This window comes from Schistocerca serialis, chromosome 3, assembly GCF_023864345.2.
Source record: "Schistocerca serialis cubense isolate TAMUIC-IGC-003099 chromosome 3, iqSchSeri2.2, whole genome shotgun sequence".
NCBI lineage: Eukaryota > Metazoa > Arthropoda > Insecta > Orthoptera > Acrididae > Schistocerca > Schistocerca serialis.
Window position 1 is genome coordinate 894897542 of NC_064640.1, and position 13046 is coordinate 894910587.

Consider the following 13046-nt stretch of genomic DNA (forward strand, 5'->3'; position numbering starts at 1 on the left):
AAAGCACCATCCCGGCCTAAATACTGGACCTGATCCACCTGAGCACCGATCTCAGGGAGTGCCTGAAGAAGACATTGAGTTGACCGTCAAAATATCGTGAGAATGATGCGAATAACAGGCAGAAGACCCAATTATTCAGAGTATTGCTGGGAAAACCGGAAGAATTATGTAATAAATAACTTTATACAATACTACCAGGAGAGTAATTTCCATAAGATTGGAGCATTCGATTAACTTCATACCTGTGCTTTCATTTGTATGAGTATTCATATGGAAAATATGAGAGTCACGAGAATGCTAAGAACCTTGACTGGCAGCCTCTGGATCAATTGCAAGCACTGTTATTGTGTGAGGCTTATTCAGGCCAGCAGTTCTCTGCCTGGGTGGATTTTTTATGTTCATAGCAAACTGTGGGGTAGGAACAATTTTTACAGCTCAACTTTGGCCTTCTGGTAGAAAGGAGTGCTAACACTCAACTAATAAAAAACAGCTCAAATGGACAGATCTCTTGAGGAAAACACCATAAGAATGATGGTAAAGAAAGTAACAGGGCATAAAATTGCCAAAATTCATTTATAGTAGTAAAGAGAGGGGAGAGATATTTCAAAAACATTCACCGTTTCTACACATGTAAAACTTTAGAAGCAATAGCCCATCTTTGAAAGGAGTCAGACAACTTCGAAACAGCTACACTGCAAATTTCAAAGCTTTTAAGTTTGAAAAAAAAATTGGTGAATACCCTATTGTAACAGAAACGCATAGTATCCTTAATTTCAGCATGCGGGTAGTCATCTGTCTAGGTATAATGGCTATTGAATGAAAGGAAGAGTGGTGAAACGTTGGCTTCTAAGCCACGAAGAAAATTGTTAAGAGAGATTATTGGGTTATTAGAAAAAAATAAAGCATATGTTTTGACATTTAACTCCCCTGTATTACCAGAGGATATCAAAGCTTGGTTTATCTGCCCCGAAGTTAGAACATGTATGCCAAACCCTGTGAGATCCTTTAAACACCAAAAGTTTGGATATACAACTCTTGGTTGTAACAGTGGGCTCATATGCCATAGATGGTTCCAAAGGCACTTAAGGCAAATTAACCCTGTACATCTATAATGTGTGTCAGCTCTTGAGGTGATCATCCCATATGAAACAAGGACTGATGTGCATTAATGCTGAGAAAAGCAAAAAGCAGAAACTGAAGATCATCAGAATTCCAAATGGTGAGCCGAGAAAGTCTTTAAAGTTATATAACGTCCAGCATTCACCAAACCTTTTATTATATCAGCTGCAGAAATCAGTACCATCGGATAACTGAGCAGTGCTACTTTCAATTGCTGAAGTCAATGTTGTGGACATGATGTTACCGTGGATGAACTAAAACACACTACTACCCTTTCTTCTAACACTTCCTGTTCATCATCACGGCAGAGGGAAAGGGGAAAAGAAAACTCTTACTGAAAGATGGTTCTTGTAATACAGTGAAATGTGAATGGGTTCAAAAAACATATGGAGGGGCTCAAATTCCTAGCACAGAAAAAGCCACTCTGCAGGAAAGACAACTGAAAATGATTGATGTCCTTGTGTTAAAAACTTCTCTCTTCAAAGGGAAGATGACATCAGTGGCAACAGAGCTAAGATTAGGGTAGCATTATTTATTATTGATACATGCACAGTTCACCTGTTCCACTCTCAACCAGCTTGCTTTAAGTAGCTGTTGTCATCCATCTGTCACTGAAAATTAATGTCTGCCCAGAGTACTTGCCACCATAAGACTCACTTGATAAAGATTCTATCGTAGATCTCATTGGGCAACTCCGTAAATCATTCCTACTTGTGTGTCATTTTAATGCACGTAATGTGTTTTGGGGTTCCAACAACACCTGCCCCGGGATAGAATTACTGAGAGCCCGATTGTGTCAGAAGATATCTGTCTTCTGAAGAGAGCGACACAATTTAGCTCTGCCGTAGATTTGTTCTTTGTAATTGAATTTTTCTTCTGTTCCCTGCATTACAGATATTGTAGTGTGGCAAGTGGATATCAATACACACTCAAGCTACCACTTCCCTACCTGGACACACATTCTGAATAGAAGAGAACACAAAAGAAGCCACCAAAATTGATGCTCAGCAAGGCAGACTGGATTCTGTATAATTAATTAGTAAGAATGGAACACATTGATAAAGATCATTAGCATCTGGAAATTGTGGGATTATATTGAATGCATGATTCACCATATTGCTGAGACATCCACATGAAATACCTCAGAACACCCTAAAGCCGTCCTCTCACGGTATGTGAAAATGTATGTGGATGAGGAGATGGTGATGTCACAGTGTGGTATTCCATGTTCCACAACACTGCGAAGTGTGAAATGAAGAATCTGGCATTTCACAATTTTGTCCCATGAAGAGAAACACAGCCAATGAGAGGCATCATCATTTTCGCATCACAAGCAGAATGTAGGAGTCACTGAATTTTCTGAATTTAAACTCCGTATTTTATGTTTTTTTAGTATTGAGTATGTGGTTGAATATAAGCTGCTTCAAAGCATCAGCAAATTGTGAACTCTCAAAAACGTGTCATTTTAGGTACGATTTGTTACAATGAAAGACAGGATACTTCATATCAGTAGTTAAAGGCTTCCTGTATTTGATGCATTTAATGTTATAATTTGTGTGCAATGAAAGTGTACTGTTTCATTGCTACAGCACAATGATGATCTATCAAAAGTGCATGGTTTTGCTACAATTATCATAGTTTAGTAAAACATAATGGAATTTTTAGACACAGCCTTTACACAGTATATACCACATTGAGGAGCGGTGGCCATATCGAAGCTGTAGCGAAGGTTACAGTACCATGAGTGTGAAAGGTAGCACGTTTGTGTCCAGCTCCTTCCAAATCCCCCTCCCCTAAAAGGTTGAGGGGCTTTCTTATAAATGTAATAGAAAGGTTATTGGCAACAGAAAAGTTATTTATTAGAATCAATGTATTAGCTGCAATTCTTGCTTCATAGGCCATCGACTAGAATGTTTCCCCAGTGCATAGTAATCTTAACATGACTGACAGTCTGTGTCAGAAACTTAACACAAGTTACACACTGAAAGTTTTAGCTGTTATGAAACTGTTTGAAATACACACTGATCAGCCAGAACATTATGACCACGTACCTAATAGCCGGTAAGTTCGACTACATCTGCACACACAGGTCACCTCATTTCTGTAAATTCCAAGGACGCCATGTCAATCACATCCCCGATGTATTCAATAGGGTTCAGGTCTGATGAATTGGTGGCTAGCACATCAATTTGAACTCACCACTGTGTTCCCCAAGCCACTCCATCACACTCCTGGCCTTGTGAAATGGCGCATTATCTTCTTGAAAAATGCCACTGCTGTCAGGAACCATGATTGTCATGAAGGGGTGTATGTGGTCTGAAACCAATGTATGATATTCTTTGTCCATCATGGTGCCTTGCACAAGCTCCACTGGACCCACTGATGCCCACTTGAATGTACCCCAGAGCATAACGGTGCCGCCACCAGCTTGTCTCTGTGCCACAGTACAGGTGTCAAGGAGCTGTTCTCTTGAAAGTGATGGATTTGTGTCCTCCCATCGGCATGATGAAGAAGGTATCGGGATTCATCAGATAATGCAGTGCTCTGTCACTGTGCCAACATCCAGTGCTGGGCAAAGGGGGTGGGGGTGGGGGTTTGGGTGGGGGTGGTCATGTGCCCATTTCAGTCATAGTTGCCAGTGTCATGATATTAACATTGGCACATGCACAGGTCATCGGTTGCAAAGCCTGTTATTATGAGTGTTTTGTGCACTGTGTGTACAAACAAACTTGTAATTTGCCGAGCATGAAAGTCTGATGTTAGTTCTGGCGTAGTTCAGCGCCTGTCCTGTTTTATCAATCTGCCCAGCCTATGACAGGCGACATTTATAAAAAGGCGTGGCCTCCAACCGCATGATGTCTGGACGTGGTTTCAGCTTTGTTTCTCCACAGTACTCCTTGAACACCTGAGGAGTCACGGATTCTTCGAAATGCTCGTGTCAAGCCTCTGCATCATCATAACCTGCCCTTGGTCAAGCTCAGATGAATCACCCGCCTTCTCCATTCTACACATGGACAGCCCACTCACTGATACTACATGCACTGTGCATGTGTCTGACTAGCAGTCATACCTTGCCAGTTGGTGCTGCTATCGCCTGGATGGGTTTAAATCGATAGTAGGTCGGTGGTCATAATTTTGTCACTGATCAGTGTATATACCTATCTCTTGGTTTTATGAACTGTCTCGTGTTAGTGTTTTGCCAGTAGATATCTTTGCCATTGATGGTGAGCAAATCGAAAATTTCTCCTCTTCCTTTCGAATGAAATTATGAAACTTGTGATGTCACCGCCAGACACCACACTTGCTAGGTGGTAGTTTTAAATCGGCCGCGGTCCATTAGTACATGTCGGACCCGCGTGTCGCCACTGTGTGATCGCAGACCGAGCGCCACCACAAAGCAGGTCTTGAGATACGGACTAGCACTCGCCCCAGTTGTATGGACGACGTAGCTAGCGACTACACTGACGAAGCCTCGCTCCTTTGCTGAGCAGATAGTTAGAATAGCCTTCAGCTAAGTCAATGGCTACGACCTAGCAAGGCGCCATTAGTAACATTGCATGTATCTAAAGAGTCTCACTTGTATCGCCACAATCTCCGGATGTACCAAAAGGATGGATTAAAGTTAAGTATTCCAGAAGCTACGTACTTTTCTTTATAGCATTCATTACGTATCCTGTTGCAGACCTCACGCCATCCTGCTGTAACTTAGCGCGTGCCTTTCGGATTCCTTTCATTGTGACTAGGCTGTCTTGTCTAGACACAACAAAACTAATCCCAATCTTGAAATCTGTGCGATGAAGTATGTTACTTCAATGTCATGATAGTCAATATAACATCGAGAATATGGATATTATATATGTGCAATCTGACAATAGAAATGAGACTAACTATATTCGGTTTAAAACTGAAAATAGGATGGAGATTTAATTGAGTTGACAATTACTTCTGCTAGTATGTATCTCAGATCGTTGTACAGCATTATATAGTGTTCCTCTATCAACTGTTCATTGTTCAAGCTATCAATGAGTCCAGAATCTTCTTTGCAATTTTCTTCACTATTCTTTCACAGTTGCTAACAGAGTTAATGCAGCTATTTTAAGCGCATATATTTTTGTAGAGAATCTGTTAGATTTACGTGCCAGATGCAGCTGGGAATAGCTACTGGAGAGTGCTGTAGTCACAAATCATGATGATGACAATGTTGGTTTGTGGGGCACTGAACATTGTGGTCGTCAGCACCCATGCAAGTTCCAAATCTTTCCATTTCCAGTCTTGACACTTCCCAAATGATGAGACAAATCATGATGCGGAACATATTTTGTGAGATGTTGCATGTTGCTTCAGAGCATGCAGCAACCATGACAGACACGACATCTGGCATGCTTCATGATGAGAAACATGTCCCTTGTGAGGATTGCTTAAGAGGCAATGGTGGAATGGAAAATGCCGTAGTGCAGTTAGGGACAAATGGGTGGCACAGTGAATGTTCAGAGTGAGAATAACAGGAGAGAACCATTTAGTCTTCAAAGTTATGAAAGCACAAGTATGGTGAATAATTAAAGCAAGCAGAAAAGTGTCAAGGCAAGAGTTTTGTAAAACCATTAATCATTCCACACCAGCTCCTATAATATGCGAGTCAATCAGATGGGTCACTGATAAAGGTTGTGCTACTCTCATCCCTGCCTCAGGACCATGGACTGTTTTGTATAGCATGTTGGGACAGCTGTGTAAACAACTATGTGTTCTGCAGGTATCAGACCGACAAAAGGAGCTAAAAGAACAATGCCTATCCCTCGCCTCTGCGTCAAAGTTAGTGAGCCACCATTTCTATCTGACAGGGGTCCTGACTGTGCAACATGCCTTCAAAGCTAAGTCAGCCAAAAATCTCCAACATACAAACATTCCAACAGAATGACTGTTGCTGACCATATGTGAGCCACAAAGCCATTATGAGTCCAGGCAAAACAGCTTTTAGTAGACAACAGTATAGGACATCAAGGTTCTCCTAGAGCAGTGGAGCATTCAGCTCTTGGATGATAGACATACCCAGGAAGAACTTTAAATTACTTTCAGGGGGGGGGGGGGGATATTGGTATGGCATATTTTGTCAGCAAACATTCTTTTGTATTTTAAACAATCACTGTAATGATTCAGTGGTTTATGCAGATGGTCCCAAGCAAGGTACTTAGGTGACTTTTCATTAGTTTTTCCAGGCAGCATCCCAAGCATTCACTTGCCAACAGACTTCAGTGTCTAGGATGCATGGTTGTATGCAATCTGGATGGCTCTTATGCAAATGAGATGTATGCATATGAAGATTTTCCTTAACTGTTCCAACTCACAAAGTGCTATGCAAGGCATCGAGAGAATATATCTAGCAGAAAATTTTCTACAGAAAATTTTGGCTACCCTGTTTTCTGTACCGAACAGGACAGGTCAGATTTTGGGGTAACGAGATGACGGATACAGTCAAACAAGTTTGTGATAAGAATTCAGTGACATCAGTTAAGTCACTAGTGAGAAGGACAATCATGGGTACGTGGGGAAGAGTGTGACTTGAAATGAGTGGAAATAAAATTCAGACACTTAAAACAACTTACTGACTGTGACGTACTACTCACTCAACAAAATGAGACCATTTTTACTGGATCTATAAAGAGCCTGGCACTTTGACCACAATTTCCTCCTGCGTCAAAAGTGAAACGTGTGGCGTTACTGTAACAATGTGCCATATTTTATGTATATGTTGTTTGTATGCTGATATGAGAGCATTAAATGGCTTGGCTAGAGATTTGCTTTTTACTTTAAGCAGTGGTTGAATGACTATGGCACTTGTTTTAAATTTTGTGACTACATAATGAATTTTTTCGCTACATAAAATACACCCATTCATACTCAGCAAGGGTGCTGATAACCAAGCCATCGAGCACCGAGTGGTGGTGGTGGTGGTGGTGGTGGTGGTGGTAGTTAATGTTAAAATAAGGCCGTCATGAGAAATGTACCAGTAATATCGGACCATTTTAGTATTATCTTCAGAGCAGCTTCACCATCAATAATGAAGGGTTTAATTACTTTTTTGTTTATTTATTGAATATTATGTAAATTGTGATTTTCAATCCAAAGTGCATTTGTGACACCTCTCATCTATAACAATTGCAATGCACAAATCACTTAAGTGGAGAAGAAAAACTTCTTTCCTTGTTGTATCTTTATAATAGAGAATTAAGTTATCATCTGCATTTCACACACACCTTGTGCTATCAGAGCAGTTTCTGCAGGACAGAATCTTTACTTGTGAAGTGTAAGTGTTGGGATGCAAAGGTGGTTTGTTCTTGACCATATACACTTTTGGACCCTGTAGACTTATCTAGGTTGATGTGAGATAGTGCTAATAGCTAGCCCTTTCTCTAATGTTATGTAAGAAATGGCACTGACAGGATTGCAGTTGAAAATGGTGGCTGAATACAGAGATTGGACTGCATCTACATCTTTCACAGAGTTACACCTGTGGATTGAGAGCACATGTTGCACAGGAACATGCAGGGAGACTAGTTAGATAATGTGGATAATGGAGTGCTGATGTGGTAAGAGTGAGGAGGATGATTTTGGAGGATATTATCATTTCAGGGATGGCAAGAGATGTCTGAAACCCTTTTGGAGTATTTTGTTTGGTTCGTCCTGCACTGATTGATACTGTGTGACAAAGGAAATGCTCTTACGTGTCTGGTTAGCAATGTGGGTGGCATATTAGTTTTACATGGGAATCAACATGGGAGATCCATTCCCATAGTAAATGGAAAGTGTGAATTCATTATGTGAAAACTAGTCAGATTTTGGGGGAAGTGAACTGCTTGTCCCATGGGTTCAAACCTTTGCGCACTTATCACACTTGTGTTCTGACTACTTAAGTCACCATTTTTGCACTTACATAATTTCTTTTCACAAACATTTCCAACCAATCAGGTTCCAACAGACAATAATTCTCATAAGTCTAGTCTTCTAAAACCACGTCAGCCAACCAGAACCATCTTTAAACTACTTGTGCTCCCCTTGTTAAATATTCCTTCTCTGGAATTCCAAACTCCTACATCCCATCTGCTTGCCACAAAATAATTAGACAAACACACTTGACACAGAATGTGTTATCATCATACTGTGATCATGAATCACTCTCAATTTAAAACATTACATGCAGTTTATTCATATTTAAGACTACCCACAGTTGCTATTGGTGTTTTAGGTATGAATTAAAATGCTAATTACTGAGAATAAATGAAAAATTTGCATGGAAAGCATGTAACTGTGAAATAAATGTTTTTGCTTTTAATACTAGGAAAATTAGTTTATTCCACAGTTTTGATGATCTTCCATGTTTTACATTACATACTTCAATTTGCACTCTGCTACAGTTTTATTATCCTCAGACAACTTACACTGCCTGACCAAAAAGTTGAAGCACCTAGAAGGGAAGGAAGGAACAAAACGAAACTCCTAGGTTTGAGAGTTTATGTGATGTTATTCCAGTGGTTACAGTATTAAGTCAAATTTACAAAGAACTTGGATGCCTGAGTCCATTTATCAGTATGACATCGTATCCACTCTGGCCCTGATGAATGCTTTGATTTGGACGAGAAGGGTTTCTTAAAGCCATATTATTCTCTCCTGAGGTAAGCTGGCACACAACTGTTGTAACTAGTCCTTTCCCATAAGTGTTTTATTGGAACAGATGTGGGGATATTGCTGACCATGAGAGTAATTCAACACCACGTTTGCACAGTTCGTAGAGACATGTTGCATGTCTGGATTAGCATTGTTCTGTTGAAAATGGAACCACGATGCTGTTGCACAAGAGGTAACATGTAAGTACACAGGATGTTCGTGACATAACATTGTGTTGTTAAAGGTCTCTCAGTCACTACCAGCTGCTACTTGAAGTTGTACATGATGGCTCCTCATACCATGAATCCAGGAGTAACACTGCTGTGCCTCTTCAAAACATTGGAAGAATTGGAGCTTTCTCCCCAGGTCATGGTGCAGGTACATTACATGTTTTCAAATGGCAGGTGAAGAGGCAAAGGAGTTACAGTGTGCTTAGTGCTCAATACAGTGATCCTCCCTTTTGATGGTCAGATGTGGTTGACTGGAACCTTGACATTGAGTATCCCTGGTTCGTGTTCCAAAGCAGTCCAACGTTTGGAACCAAGCCACACCCAAATGCCACACAAATCAGATTATTGAATGATTCAGCCAGCTGGCCAAATGTATATACCAGGTCCCTTTCAAAATCTGTCAGGTCTGGCCTTTCTACTTGTCATAGAGAATTGCAACTCTTATTCATTTCCATACCGACGAGTGGTGTTTAGCTCTACGAAGTTACATTGACATATGACCATTAGTTATTGTAGCAAAGCCATAAAGGTAGTGGCGTGGCATTTTATCTAAATAAGGACATAAAAGCTTAAAAAATTTCCTTTCTTGAACACCACACCAAAGAAGGATCAAGTGAAATGACAGGTATTGTACTCCCACAGTAATGATCTTAAGTTACCAAAGCATAAAGTGATTGGAGTAGATAGGCCACCAAATGCTATTGTAATGCTGTTTATGGATAAACTTAGTAGTGTTGTTGGTCAGTCCAGTTCTAATGACCTTATTATATTAGGTGACTTTAATATAGATGCAAACTCAAATAGTATAGTAAACTTGAAACTCAGTGATGTACTGACCTCATACAGTCTTGTAAATATAGTGAACTCAGACGCCAGAGTGACGGACACATGTTCCACTAGAATAGATTATGCTATAATCAACAAAGATGTTATAGATAAGGTAAATTACAGTAACTTAGATTTTCTTTATTCTGACCACTTCTGTCAGGCGGTAGAATACAAAAATTCAGTTGTGCCTAAAATAACAAAAATTGTGCTACAGAAACAAATGTTGAATACCTCAAATATTAATGCTCTTAAACACAAACTAGCGAATGAGAGATGGGATTCTGTGTACCTGGTAAAACGGTCGGATGAGAAATGGAATGAATTCTACTCAACCCTACTGCATCATTATGAATATAGTTGTCCAGTCAGAGAAATCCAGAAGGTAGTTAAACACTGTCAAAATGGAAGTAATCCTAGACTAAAACTCCCAACAAATCTGATTAGGCTCAGGCAGCAAGTACATGATCTAAACCAGCTTTATAAAGCCATTACTATGCCGGTTTTCAAGGAAAAATACAATAGGACCAAGCAAACTTTTAAAACTGAAATTGTTAACCTAAGGAAGCAGATTAACAACAAAACAATAGAACAGTCTGACAACATAAGCAAAGCATCTTGAAGCTGTTTGACAAATAGTGAAAAGGTCCCAACAAGATGAACATGGACCCACTCAGCATAAGACAGATGGTAACATTATAAAAAACCCAGATACTATATTAATATTTTTAATAACAACTACATTTCTGGTGAACAATCAACTCGTATTATAGATTCACAGTTAGAGACCCAATGCCATCTCACGCAGTGTACCGAATTTGAATTTGTGGAAGGGAATGAGCAGGAGGTTTGCAGGGCAGTATACATGCTAAAGAAATAATGTTCATCTGGATGGGATGGCGTATCCAGTGCTATTACTAAAGTGTGCTTAAAAGAAATCTCTAAACCTCTTACCTGATTAATTGCAACATTAGAGAGAACATGTATCCAACAGTTCTAAAAATGAGTGTAGTGAAACCAGTGTATAAAAAGCGAAGTAAGGAAGATGTCTCCAACTATAGACCAATATCATTAATTCCCACTTTTAGTAAGATATTCGAAAGCATTATCCTTTCTCAGCTAAGTGCCTTTTTCACAAAACCTTGTAGATTCTCAGCATGGCTTCAGAAAAGAGCTAAGTACAACCACAGCAGTTACACAGTTCATTCATGAAGTTTACTGTCTGTTGGACCAGAAGATGCAGACTGCAGGTATATTTTTGGATCTGATGAGCATTTGATACGGTAAACCATAGGGTACTTCTTAAAAAGCTAAAATCTTATAGTATTGGGGATAAAGCCATGAATCTTCTAACCACATACCTGCTGAATTGTAAGCAAAACACTAAATTGTCATACAAACTAGATAATAAAATCATGAACTCCCAGTCCACCAGTGAACCTGTATTACAAGGTGTACCACAGGGCTCAATCCTTGGACCCTCTGCACAACCCATTAACTCCCATATTGTAAGCTATGCAGATGACATGTGAATCTTATTCTACGCGAGTGAATGTAATGAGCTAGAATCTCTTGCTACTAGTGGTGTCACAGAAGTAACAAAATACTTCAGTGATCAGGGACTCAAGGTGAATGTCACCAAATCTCAACTACTGACATTTAAAACAGGCTGTTCTCACCACAACAATATGAATAGTGTGTGTAATATCTCTGCAACAGAAAATGGTAACTGTAAATTCCTGGGTGTGTATGTTGATGAAAATTTGCGGTGGACATACCACATTAATTTCGTATGCGGAAAAGTCAGTAGTGCCATATATCTCCTCAGCCAGCTCGCAAAGATAGTTCCTAGCCAAGCACTGAAATTAGTATATTATGGAACACTTTCACCCCTTTCTTAATTAAGGAATTGAACTATGGGGCTGTGCAGCTGATGTACATTTAAAAAGAATACTACTACTACAGAAAAGAGCAATGAAACATATACATGGGATGGGACATAGAGATTCATGTTGTGAAGTGATTGTGCAGCAGAAATATCTGACAATATATTCTCTGTACATCTTCAATATAGATGTATATTTTTATAATTCAACCAACAGAAGCTATCAAGGGCAGTGATGTACATGATCACAACACTAGAACAAAGTGTAACTATTTCCGTAACAGAACAATGTTAAAAATGACTGATGGAAGTCCATATTATCAGTGGTTTAATTTGGTATAATAAGTTACCAAACTCTCTAAGAATGTACAGGGGAAATGTTTTTAAAACAAAATTAAAATCTTTTCTAATAGAAAAATGTTTGTATTCTTTCAACGAATTTTAAGATAGTGATTGTAACATGAGGCATTAGTATATCAGTTGTAATGTGATAAATGAAAAAAATACACATAAGAAGCAACAGCTACGGAATATAGTGTTTGTAAATGTAACCATAGTATTAAGTCTGACGTTTGCAAAAGCCATCATTACGATGGCTCTACGCAAAGAAAATGTAAATAAATAAATATCTTCTGGGTATTTCAATTTCTTTGTCAAACAGTGTATATCAAGCATAAGGGATATTTCTAATGGAAAATTTGAGCACCTGGTGTCTGAGGTACTTCATATACCTGATACCACAGGTTATGTACACTCTCATGAAAACTGTTGTTCATACTGTACGGCTATTCACAGCTGCACCATGGAGCAAAAATGAAACAATATTGAAGTGGGGGAGGGGGGGTAGAAAGCTCATCATTTCAAAAACATTCTGTAAGATACATACATCCCCTGATATAGCTAAGTAGTTGTCAGCTGAGGACGCTTACTATCAAAGGAAGTGTGTGACCACGAACGCTAAGAACCACACCAAAATGTGCGTAGAATATAAATTTCTCACCCAAAAAACTGTGTTATTGGCCATTCACATACAAAATCCAGGTGTTGTCTGCTAACACCATCCAATGGTGGCACGTGATACCTGCACTAAAAAGTACAGGATGTTTCATGTAAGATTCCTGGGAGGAGTCTGCAGGTAGCACGGCACACTCACTGGCTGCTGCCACTGCATCTGCGTCTCGGACACTAATTTGCTGGTAGTCGGCTGCAGGCGCACTCCCCCTGAGTTACGCATAAAGAGTGTTGCCATATTATTAACTGAAGCTTGCCTTTATTTACAGTAGGTGCTCAAAATGATGTCACTTTCTGGTAAGAGCAGCCTGACATTT

The 13046-nt window shown here is 39.6% G+C and overlaps 1 protein-coding gene across 1 annotated transcript in view; it reads left to right on the forward strand.

Annotated features, from left to right (window-relative positions):
- Positions 1-13046, forward strand: part of LOC126471301 (uncharacterized) — a 196945-nt gene that overhangs the window by 24747 nt on the left and 159152 nt on the right. The gene's annotated exons all lie outside the window — the stretch shown is intronic.